Source organism: Mastomys coucha, unplaced genomic scaffold (assembly GCF_008632895.1).
Source record: "Mastomys coucha isolate ucsf_1 unplaced genomic scaffold, UCSF_Mcou_1 pScaffold12, whole genome shotgun sequence".
In the NCBI taxonomy this organism is placed as follows: domain Eukaryota; kingdom Metazoa; phylum Chordata; class Mammalia; order Rodentia; family Muridae; genus Mastomys; species Mastomys coucha.
In genome coordinates this window covers 83,654,433-83,665,719 of record NW_022196894.1, presented here as the reverse complement: position 1 = coordinate 83,665,719, position 11,287 = coordinate 83,654,433, and positions in this window count along the sequence as shown.

The following is an 11,287-nucleotide window of genomic DNA, read 5'->3' as shown; positions in this document are numbered from 1 at the left end:
TTTTTGGAGGGGAAACTGGGAAAGGAGAAATTTGCATGTAAATAAAGAAAATATCTAATAAAAAAAATGCCTCTCTAACACTGGCATGGAAGTAAGTGTATGAAGCATTTTCTTGACTAATGATTGACCTGGAAGGGCTCAGCTCGTTCATTGTGGATGGTGCCACACCTGGGCAGGTTATCCTGGGATGTATAATACAGCAGGCTGAGCAAGACATGAAGAGCATACCAATAAGCATCATTCCTCAATGGCCTCTGTATCAGTTCTTGCCTCTAGTTCTGCCTGTCCTTCCCTCAGTGATGGAGTATGATCTGAAAGTTGTGGCACAAAACAAGCACTTTCCTCCCTAAGGTGCTTTCAGACATGGTGTCTATCATAGCAATAGAAACACTGAGGCACTAAATAAGAATGTTTGTTCTGAAATACCCATGGAAGGAGTTGCAGAGACAAAGCATGGGACAGAGACTGAAGGAAGTACAATTCAGAGACTTCTCCATTTGGGAATCTTTCCCATATTCAATCACCAAGCCCAGACACTATTGTGGTTGCCAGCAAGTGCTGGCTGACAAGAGCCTGATATAGCTGTCTCCTGAGAGGCTCTGACTGTGCTGGAAGTAGAGGCTCATAGCTATCCATTAGACTGAGCAAGGGTCCCCAATGGAGGAGCTAGAGAAAGGACCCAAGGAGCTGAAGGGGTTTGCAGTCCCTTAGGACAAACAACAATATGAACTAACCAGTACCCTCATAGCTCCCAGGGACTGAATCACCAACCAGAGTACACATGGTGGGACTCATGGCTCCAGCAGCATATGTAGAGTAGAGGATGGCCAAGTTGGTCATTAATGAGAGGAGAAGCCCTTGGTCCTGTGAAGGGTCTATGCCCCAGTGTAGGGGAATGCCAGAGCCAGGAAGCAGGAAAGGGTGCATTGGTGAGCAGGGGGTGGGGGCAGGGAACAGGTTTTTTTTGTTTTTTTTTTTTTTTTTCAGAGGGGAAACTGGGAAAGGGGATATCATTTGAAATGTAAATAAAGAAAATATCTAATAAAAAAAAGAATGTTTTGAAGTCATTTAAAATTGTGTGTTTTGCCAGTGTAACCTGGTTTCTCTTTTTTGTTTTGTTTTGTTTTGTTTGTTTTTTTATTAGATGTTTTCTTTACAGTATCTCCTTTCCCATGTTTCCCTCCAAAATAAAAATAAAAATAAATAAAAATAAAAACCCTAAAACTAAAACAGTCCCTAGTTCCCTCCCCCCTCCCCTTGTTCACCATCCCACCTCATCCTGCTTACTGGCCCTGGCATTCCACTACACTGGGGCATAGAACCTTCACAGGGCCAAGGTCTTCTCCTCCCATTGATGACCTGGTTTCTCTTAAACATAACTTTATTTGTCTTAGGAGTTATTAGAATAAAATAAAATCTAGGACTTATTTTGAAGATAGCACCCACTGGTATTCCTTTTAGCACTGTCTGAACAATGAGCATATCACTAAGATGTTTGTGGACATGTGCCTAGCTTCTTATCTATCACTCTCTTGAATGTCCTGATCATGATGATGCAAGCTAACATTACTTTTTATATGAAAATACAAACCAGGGGAATCTTTGAGAACACTGACTTTTTGTGTACTTTTCCTAATGCTTATCATGTAATGTGAGTTTCCTTAAATAAGGTTTCAAGAGTAGTCATCCGTGACAATAGTTATTATTTGAGGTAATCTGCTGGTAAGTAAGAAGGAAACCATAAAACAGGCAGAGTGACATGCTGTGACTGGCAACAGGGTGTATCAAGTGACTGGAATTGGCACTTTTGTTTAAGGAGACATCCTGAGGCCACATGTGTCATTTTAATACTGACACATGTATGAAGAACAGGAACTGCCTTTACACTAGCTTTTGTATATAATTTCCAACAAACTGTTCTGAAGTAATCAAACTCAGGTTTAAGCCACAGTGAAAAACCAACTGTATTTTTATTTAGATGTTTAAGAGTCAAATAGACCTTAATATTAATGAAATTATTTAAGATAGCAATATTTATCATGCTGTAGTGTATTAGTTTTTATGAGAAGTTTAATTTTTATTCATTGTGAATAGCAACAACAAAGAAAATATATCCATTTCCTCTTAATATTCTTTAACTTAATTTTAACACTCAAATATTTCATAAATGAATAGTATATTTATATTTTTCCATCTCTTTTTTTCTCATTTCAACTCTTACCTATCTCCTCTCAAATTCACGAACTTTTCTTTAATTATTACAGTAGGTGTTTGATTATTTTATATATAATATATTGAATGTATTTACAGTTGTTTGATTGTAGATATGTTTAGGGCTGACCTATCAGGGGACTTGTGCCTGAAGAAAACTGATACTCCCTTAATCTGCAGCCACTAATGTCCAATAGCTCCTCATATAGGGATGGGTCCTCACAAAAATTTACTCTTTCCATGTCAGCAGAATAACTTGCCATTGTGAAGCTCTTGTTTGAAAACCATATCATTGAGGTTTTATGGGTTCAGTTTCTATGTTCTGTCTAGAATATACTATCTACAGCAGGCACTGCAGTCCCGTGATTCTTAAAATCCTCTGCCCTGTCTTCTGAGACTTTTCTTGGGCCTTAAGTTGAAAATAGGCACATATTATAAATGTTGAGGAAATCGTTGAACAGTCCTGTACTAGAAATATTATAAAATGATTCACTTGATAGTTATCACACTTGCTACTCACTAATACTCTGTTAGTGATTAAATTTCACACACTGTAGCAATTGACTATTTAGAATTTGGGGTTGTATTGTAGATGTGTTAGTCAGAGTTGGACATTCATCATACATCCACTCATTTCAAGCATTTTGATAAATTTTAGATCTCCCTAATAGTCAATATCTGTTGCAAAAAGATATTTCTTTGATGAGAAGTCAGAGCTGCACTTACATGGAGGTGTAAACATAAGTGTGATACAGTTAAAAAGGGTATTGCTATAGTAAAATATCAGTAGTATGTTAGCTTCTAGAGTTTACAACCTCTCCAGCACAGAATACTCTCTAGATCTGTAGTAAAGAGTCCTTCTTTGGGACTATTTTCTGTGATGATCATTTTTATGGTTCATATGCAAGTTGATGGGTACAGCTATTAATGTTTTGATCCTTGGAGCTCATCACTGAGAAATGAATATATGTTTAAGAATCTTGACTGGATTGATGCCCATAGTAAGAGGAAGATTCCCCAAAGCAAGAGAAGTGGGCTTCAACCTCTTATGCTTTCCATCTGTGGTTTTCCTAATGCAACAAGTGAGTTACAGAAGGAAAGGTACCAAATGCAAAACAATGTAGATTCAGAGTGGATGTGAGCAATCCCAGTTAAAAAACAGAATAAGACAGCTTAAACTTACTCTACTATAATAAGCTAACTTGATTGGCAGAAAGTCTCTTTCAAGGATGAAGTATAATATTTCTCTGTATAATTTTCTCTCTATATTACATAAGGTTCTTTATCAAAATGTTAAAATCTAAAAAATCCATGAACTTAATTTTAGCTGATGCAATCTGTAACCACAAGAAAAGAAACATAGTGCATTAATTAAGTGAAAAATAAGGAAGGTTAGTGTATAATGATGCATGGTTGCATTTCACTGCTCTTTATGGCTATATAAGAAATTGATATTGATATGAAATTACTAGAATCAGTACATAAGTTTTATCTATCATTTGAATAATCACTATTACTAAATATGATTTTTTTTATGTTTCAAGCTACCTTTGTTTCAAGCTATCTGTGCAAAAGAGATAGTTACAAATTACATACAGAGAACGGAATTCAATTACCTAATCCAAAACTTCCATTGTTCTAGGGGAGAAGCCTGCGTTTCTCTCCAGCCTCATTCATGAGCAAAGCTGTTGTTAGCAGAGAGTGTTAAAAATGTATATAAATGCCAAAAAAGGGAGGAAATAAAAAAGAAAGGAAATGAGGAATGTGGCTCTTCCATGCATATATTCCACCTATGGTGCCTTTGCCAAGTTCATAGTAATAAATTATGTCAGCAGCATGGTACTATGTGGTCTGACAAGATCCAATGAGAATCTCTTCATGAATATGTGGACATTTTTGCTGGTATGAGGTATACAGCATTGTTTTTCAGTGTGAGCATAGTTGAGGCTTGAGGGCTGGCATGTATCCTAATATAAAATTCTATTTTGAAGTATTAGATTCTTTTTTAAAATTTTTTTATTTTTTATTAGATATTTTCTTTATTTACATGTCATATGATTTCTCCTTTCCCAGTTCCCCCCACACACACACAAAAAAAAAAGACCAAAAAAAAAATCACAAAATACAACAAGAACAAACCACTGTTGCTTCTCCCCTCCCCATGCTTGCCATCCCACCCTCTCCCAGTTATTTCCCTACACTGGGGCACAGAACATTCACAGGGCCAAGGGCCTCTCCTCCCATTAATGATCAACTTTGCAATCCTCTATTCTACACATGCTGCCAGAGCCATCAGTCCCACCATGTATAGTCCTTTGTTGGTGGTTGAGTCCCTGGGAGTTCTCAGGGTATTAGTTAGTTCATATTGTTGTTAGTCCTAAGGGGCTGCAAACCCTTTAGCTCCTTTGGTCCTTTCTTTAACTCCTTCATTGGGGACCCTGTACTCAGTTCAATGGACAGCTGTGACCCTCTAAATCTGTATTAGTCAGGTACTGTCAGAGCCTCTCAGGAGATAGCTATATCAGGCTAGCTTGTCCTTCCTTCAGTCTCTGCTCCATAGTTAATCTCTGCAACTCCTTCCATGGGTATTTTGTTCCCCCTTTTAAAAAGGAATTGAAAAACCCCCAGAGCTAGGGAGACCCTCACTCAAGTCTCAGGATGACACAACCACCCAATAACTCACAAGAGACTGACCTTGATGCAACCGCATGAGGTTTATTCAGGGGAAACCAGTATACTGTGGACGAGCTCATAACCCAGGGGCAGAGGAGCTCGACCCTGAGCACAAGAAGTAAGGGGTATTTAAAGGGAAAAACCACAAACTAGGGGGGTGAGGGAGTTACCAAGGATACATAACAAGAGAACAGTGGAAAATTCTAACAGGACCCAACCCCTAATTGAGTCCAGGTCATAAGGAAAATATCCTACACACTCATTATTCATAAGAATGTGGTGTAGTCAATGCTATTTACTTTATGTCTGATCATTCCCTAGAACCACCCAGATGGCTCATATCCTGCTTTTTGTTCTTGGACCTAACTGGTGGGGGTCGGGGGGAAGGTTTGTGGCCAACAGGTTTCTGAAACTGGCTAGTCTACATTCTTGGCTCGTTACAGAGGTTTCCATGCCCTTTTAGGTAAAGGGTATACATTACACATTCTCTTGATACATTCTATTAAGTGCCCTAATTTTAAAATTCTAAAATTCTCCAACCCTTCATTCCCCACTTCTAGTAGATAGTTCTGATCATAGAACTAAATATCAGTATTATCATATTCTAGATTTTCCTGGCCTTGCAAAGCATAGTATTGTTGGCATAACATTAGAATCTGAACAGCACTTATTTTTTTCCATGATAAAAGCAACTAATTTATTTAGCACGCATGGACCTATAGTTATTTAGTCTTTCTCTGAGCCTACTCATGGAGTCTCTAATGACTCCTGAATGGTTTAAGTAAAAACAACATTCTTCTATATTTCAATCAATGGCAGCTCTTAACTCTCTATAAACCTTATGCTTCATGCAATACCATAGAGGATGTTCCTGTAGCTGCCCCTGCAGTTCCTAAGCACAGTTCCAACATAACTGTCAGGGGAACTCCTAACTCTCTTCTATTGCCAGGCACTACCTTACTGGCTCTCAGGCTTCCTAGCTTCTCTTCTTTCCTGTATTTATCTCCAGCTCTCTAGCCTCTTATTCCTTCTGACTCTCACACTAGACTCCATCTTCAAAGACTCTCTTTTAAACGTTCTATCACTTCACTATGCCTTTTCACAGTCCTTCTGCAACTTTCCTTTTTCTTTCTCCATTTAAAACAGTTTCTCAGCCACCTGCACTAGTTTTCTTAATGACTTATGCTGCATCTCTTCTAACTTTCATAGTCTTTCAACTCCATCAGAAATCCAGGAATGACTGATAATAGAGAACATATGGGAAGCCTAACACACCTTCCAGAAATATTGCCAATTAATAGAGACTGCTGGACGCCTGGACAGCCCTTCAAAACGTTGGAGCATCAATCTTCAGCCTCTGGCCCATGAATGTCTGAGAACAGGAACATTAAGGACCAGCTTAATCTGTCTCTGTAGATATATGCTGTCCTAAGCCTGTGTGTCCTTTTTGGAGAGTATCGTCTGCAGATGAAGAGGCAACTTTTGCCTAGTGGCTGTCTTGCCACAGCTGGAGCACCTCCGATGATGCTCAATTTCTTCTTTGAGTCTGAGAAAGGGGTACTGTCAGTCACAGACAGGTCTCTAGCCAGATGAATAAATAATATCAAATGCCACATTCTGTGGATTTCTGATGTTTTTGAAAACCAACTATCTATGTAAAGTAATCTGGACTATTGTCTATGAACTACTCTCAGTTCTTTTTCTTGAAATGACGCTAATAATAAACTCAGAGCCATGAATTTGCTAATTTGGCCCTAAACTCACAGGTCTAAACATCTCATATCTGTCTATAATAGCAGTAAAAAAGGACTGGTTCTAAGCCTTGTCTACTAGGGAAATACTGAAACCAGAAATCTCTTAAGTGAATATAGAAAACTTCATCTTTTGATTTTGAAGTATGCACAACAGAACTGTATTAGCTACACCTCACTGTCAATAAGAATACCATTGTGCACCAAATCTGAACAATAAATTTTCAATTTAAAAGCTCTTACTTATTTCTTGCATACTAGTTTAAGATGTAAATGGTTTATAACCCAAGCCTCAACTTTTACCAATCACTACAATAAATATAAACACCAAAGCAAACTTTCTGAGAATAAGCTGTGTATCTGAAGAAATACTCAAATACCTGACTAAATTCTAGTCACACAATGTTTCCAGTTTAAATTATCTATACACCAATCAAATTATTTCTAGTACAGGGTAAATATTATCTAGAAGGTCATTTTACCAAGGATAACATTGATTTTGTACCAAATAGGAACATATGAATTTAACTCAATAAAAAATTATAAGGCTTTCTATAGCTATACAATTAAATCTGGCTATCTCTTCCCTATTTCAAATATAACCATTTTACATTTCTTTGAAACACAACTTATTAACAACCCTCTCTACTACCAAAGCCCAGGGAACCGGGTAGATGACTCATCATAACTTCTTCAAGGTGAATGGGGGTGTAGAGATATAAAAAAGGGGTGGGGAAGGAAAAACAGAATTAGTCTTCTGATGTCTGCATCTTAATTGGATCAGGCTGAAGTTCAGAATACCAGGAGTTCAAGCAGGCAAGTTTAGCAGGTCTGATGAAGGAATTTACCAAGGTAGTACAGTTCTGCAACATATGAATCTCAAAACAAATTCATTATCATCAAGATGTATAAATGACAAGATAAAATTCCTTATTTTGCTAATACTAAGAGTGCACCAGCTATTCTAGGTGCATTTGACCAAGGACCAGCAGGCATCTCCCACTGGCTCAGACAACAGACAACCTTACCTGCAAAACAGCCTCCTCCCAGCAACAGCCACAGCTGTTCCAGGTTTCTTTTTTAAGTTTGTTTGCTCTAGGGGCAAACGTGCTAGCAGTTTAGCATTACTACCATGTTTCAATAGAATTTGGTTTATTTTTCTATTTACTTTTTATTTCCAAGACAAACTAACTCTTTCTTTATTTGTCTCCAGACTGCTCATCACTTGTCTCTACTTTACTAGACTCCACACCTTTTTTAATTCTTGTAATGTTAAGGTATTACCATAATTTAAACAAAACCCATCAAAGCATTATTGTCATAATACAAAGTTTGGCTGCCAATTCTTACATATGAATGCATGACTGCAATTTTTAATACATCAAAGACAATTTTTTAAATCTTATTTCTAGTCCAGGCCTCACCCTTGGCCTTACTAAACTTATAAGGGGTAAGAATTACATAAAATATCATGAAGACCTGTTTTCCTGGGTCAGCTCATGCCACCTGTTGTCACTTAACATGACTCCAACCTTGAGTTACCAATTTTAAGCTAATTCTCTGTAACCAATACTACAAGCAAAAAGCTGTTGTCCCCTGCTCTTAAGCAGCTCCTGCAGACACTCAGTCAGCCTTTATCAGCTTTTTCAGCTGTGCTTTACTCCCAGCCATAGCACAATGGCTTATCAATCTCTGCTGTACAAATTAAGGCTGTCTTTTAAATAAGTTAAGCTAAACCAAAGTTTTAACCATTTTTTTCCTCCAATCATGAAACACAGAACAGCAATCATTTATCTAAGCAGCACCCACCACATGGTAAGCAAGCATAACTCCCAAGGTTGCAATATCCAATTACCACAATTTACAAGATACCAATTCAATAATTTTTGACCCAGATGATAAAGACAATATTTTAACCCAATTAATCTATTTTGGAAAAACATACTTGGTTGTTCAGGGGTCCCTGACTGCTGTGTCCTGCTCTCTGGCCATGCCTGACCTTGGCCCCTGGGGAGCCCATGTCAGCAGATCCAATGTTCCTGCCTTTGGCTTCAAAGCAGCAGCTGCCTCCTGCAGATATGCCTCCTCCAGGGCCCCGTCCCTGTATAGAGCTGTGGACTCTGCCCAGTCCCCACTGTTGTAGACCCAGTTAGCCAGGCCTGTCTCCAGGTAGACCACCATTTAATCCTGCACTTGTCCCACCAATGGCTCCATTTCTTTGTTGACACACTCAGCACATAAGACAGCCCCAAAGACAAAGAATGCCACAAGATGGCCCCAGTTGGGGCCCCCTTGGAAAAGTTCTTGGGATACCTGGGTGAAGGGTTGCTGGGCTGAGCCTGGGGTCACATAGCTGAGTGGCAGGTCAGAGATGGTGTGGTGGAAGTGGGTCTCAAATTCCTCTCCAGCAGCTCGAATGGCTTGGTGCAGTGGGTCGGCTGCTGGGCCTTCCCCAGAGCCAGCTCCACAGACATAACCTTTCTGCCTCAGCTTATGTCTGGGGTTGAGGCTGGGGTCACCATCTGGGCAGCCAGCCTGGATGGGGAAAAGGCCAGGGATCTGAATCTGGCCTGAAAAGAACTGGAACTGCAGTACCTGGGACCCGGCCCCTATCTCCAACGCTTTGGCAGCTGTGGGGCTGATTCCATGTTTCTGACTGCCCTCTAAGGAACCTGGGACCACAGGATTCCTGCTGACACCATTTTTATTCCTGGTTCCCCCAAGTGCAGCTCAAAGACCCAGCAGCAGCAGCCCCAGCTCCAACACTGGCCATCAGTCAGGGGGGTGTAAGTAGTCAGTCCAAGGTCGAAATACACACACAAAATCAGTTACCACACAAACAACTCCACCTTTTCAGGGTATGACACAGATATAGACAACTGGGCCCAGTAACAAACATCAGGTACACAGGTAATCAAAGCCAAATCACAGAGTTGCTCGGCCTGTGCCTGCTACAGCTGTCGAGATGGACCGGTCACAAAATACACACAAAAAGATTCGTCTCAATCTTACTTGTGAGTGTGCCAACCTTACTTCAGAAAAACAGACAGCCGTAAATTTACTGAAGTCCTTATTTCACCTGAACTGACATGTCCTTAACCTCCGTCCAGTGAGCCAATATCATTGTTACCATCCATCCCATCGCAGTCACAACGGCGACAAAAATCACAAACACAGCACAAAAAATCAGACAAAGAGTAACACAGCAAGAGCAGCCCAAGCCTAGCCAATCAAAAATGTTAGATGGGCTCGAGAACAGACCCATGTTCCTCTCGAGGAGTGTTTATGTTTCTCCCCTGGCCTCCCATGGGGTTCCTACTGGGTGTCCCCGAGGATCCCTAATTTCCACTGGGACGTCTCCCAGGGTATAAGTCAGTGATCCTGGCACGTCTGCCGATCAGCCCCCTTTCCTCCTCATGGAGGGCAGGGAGTCACTGACTGAAAATAAACTCTAAAAATAAACCCTGCTATCCCTTTTTGGGAAGCGGCCAGCTACAAATTCACAGGTTGTAAAACAGGCAAGCAGTTCCTAGACAAATGGAAAGCGTACAGACAGATAGAAGGACCACAAGTAGGAACTCACCTCCACGGGGTCTTTAGAGAGTCAAGGGTGGTTGTAAATCCCAGACGAGCCCCTTCTTGAAAAACCCCCAGAGCTAGGGAGACCCTCACTCAAGTCTCAGGATGACACAACCACCCAATAAATAACTCACGAGAGACCGACCTTGATGCAACCACATGAGGTTTATTCAGGGGAAACCAGTATACTGTGGACTAGCTCATATCTCAGGGGCAGAGGAACTCGACCCTGAGCACAAGAAGTGAGGGGTATTTAAAAGGAAAAATCACAAACTAGGGGGATGAAGGAGTTACCAAGGACACATAACAAGAGAACAGTAGAAAATTCTAACAGGACCCAACCCCTAATTGAGTCCAGGTCATAAGGAAAACATCCTACACACTCATTATTCATAAGAATGTGGTGTAGTCAATGCTATTTACTTTATGTCTGACCATTCCCTAGAACCACCCAGATGGCTCATATCCTGCTTTATGTTCTTGGACCTAACTGGGGGCGGGGGGCCTTTGTAGCCAACAGGTTTCTGAAACTGGCTAGTCTACATTCTTGGCTCGTTACAGAGGTTTTCCATGCCCTTTTAGGTAAACGTTATACATTACACATTCTACTGATACATCTCTATTAAATGTTCTAATTTTAAAATTCTAGGATTCTCCAGCCCTTCAGAATGAAATTTATTAGATTCTTTATGTAAAATAATCACATAATGCATGAGATATAGTATTAACCCAAAGCCTGAAACAGTGAAACAAAATTAAGTAATCAGATAAATAATGTTAAAATCATAACTTTATATTCTACTCCTTTAGCAAAGTTCTATTTATTTTATGATATACAGTTCAAAAATATAGAATATGTCATTTCTAAGTATATATTCACTATAAAGTTAATAAACTCACTAACATATCTCTTGGGACTTTGAATAATGATAATACTCTTCAATGCCATCCATAGCATGTGCTATAGGATTGTAAAAGTGTGGATGGTTATAAGACCAGTTTCTTTTGATTTTCACAGATCTGTGATAGGTAATAAATGAAGAAACTCATCATAGTTGAAAAAAAGTCTTAAT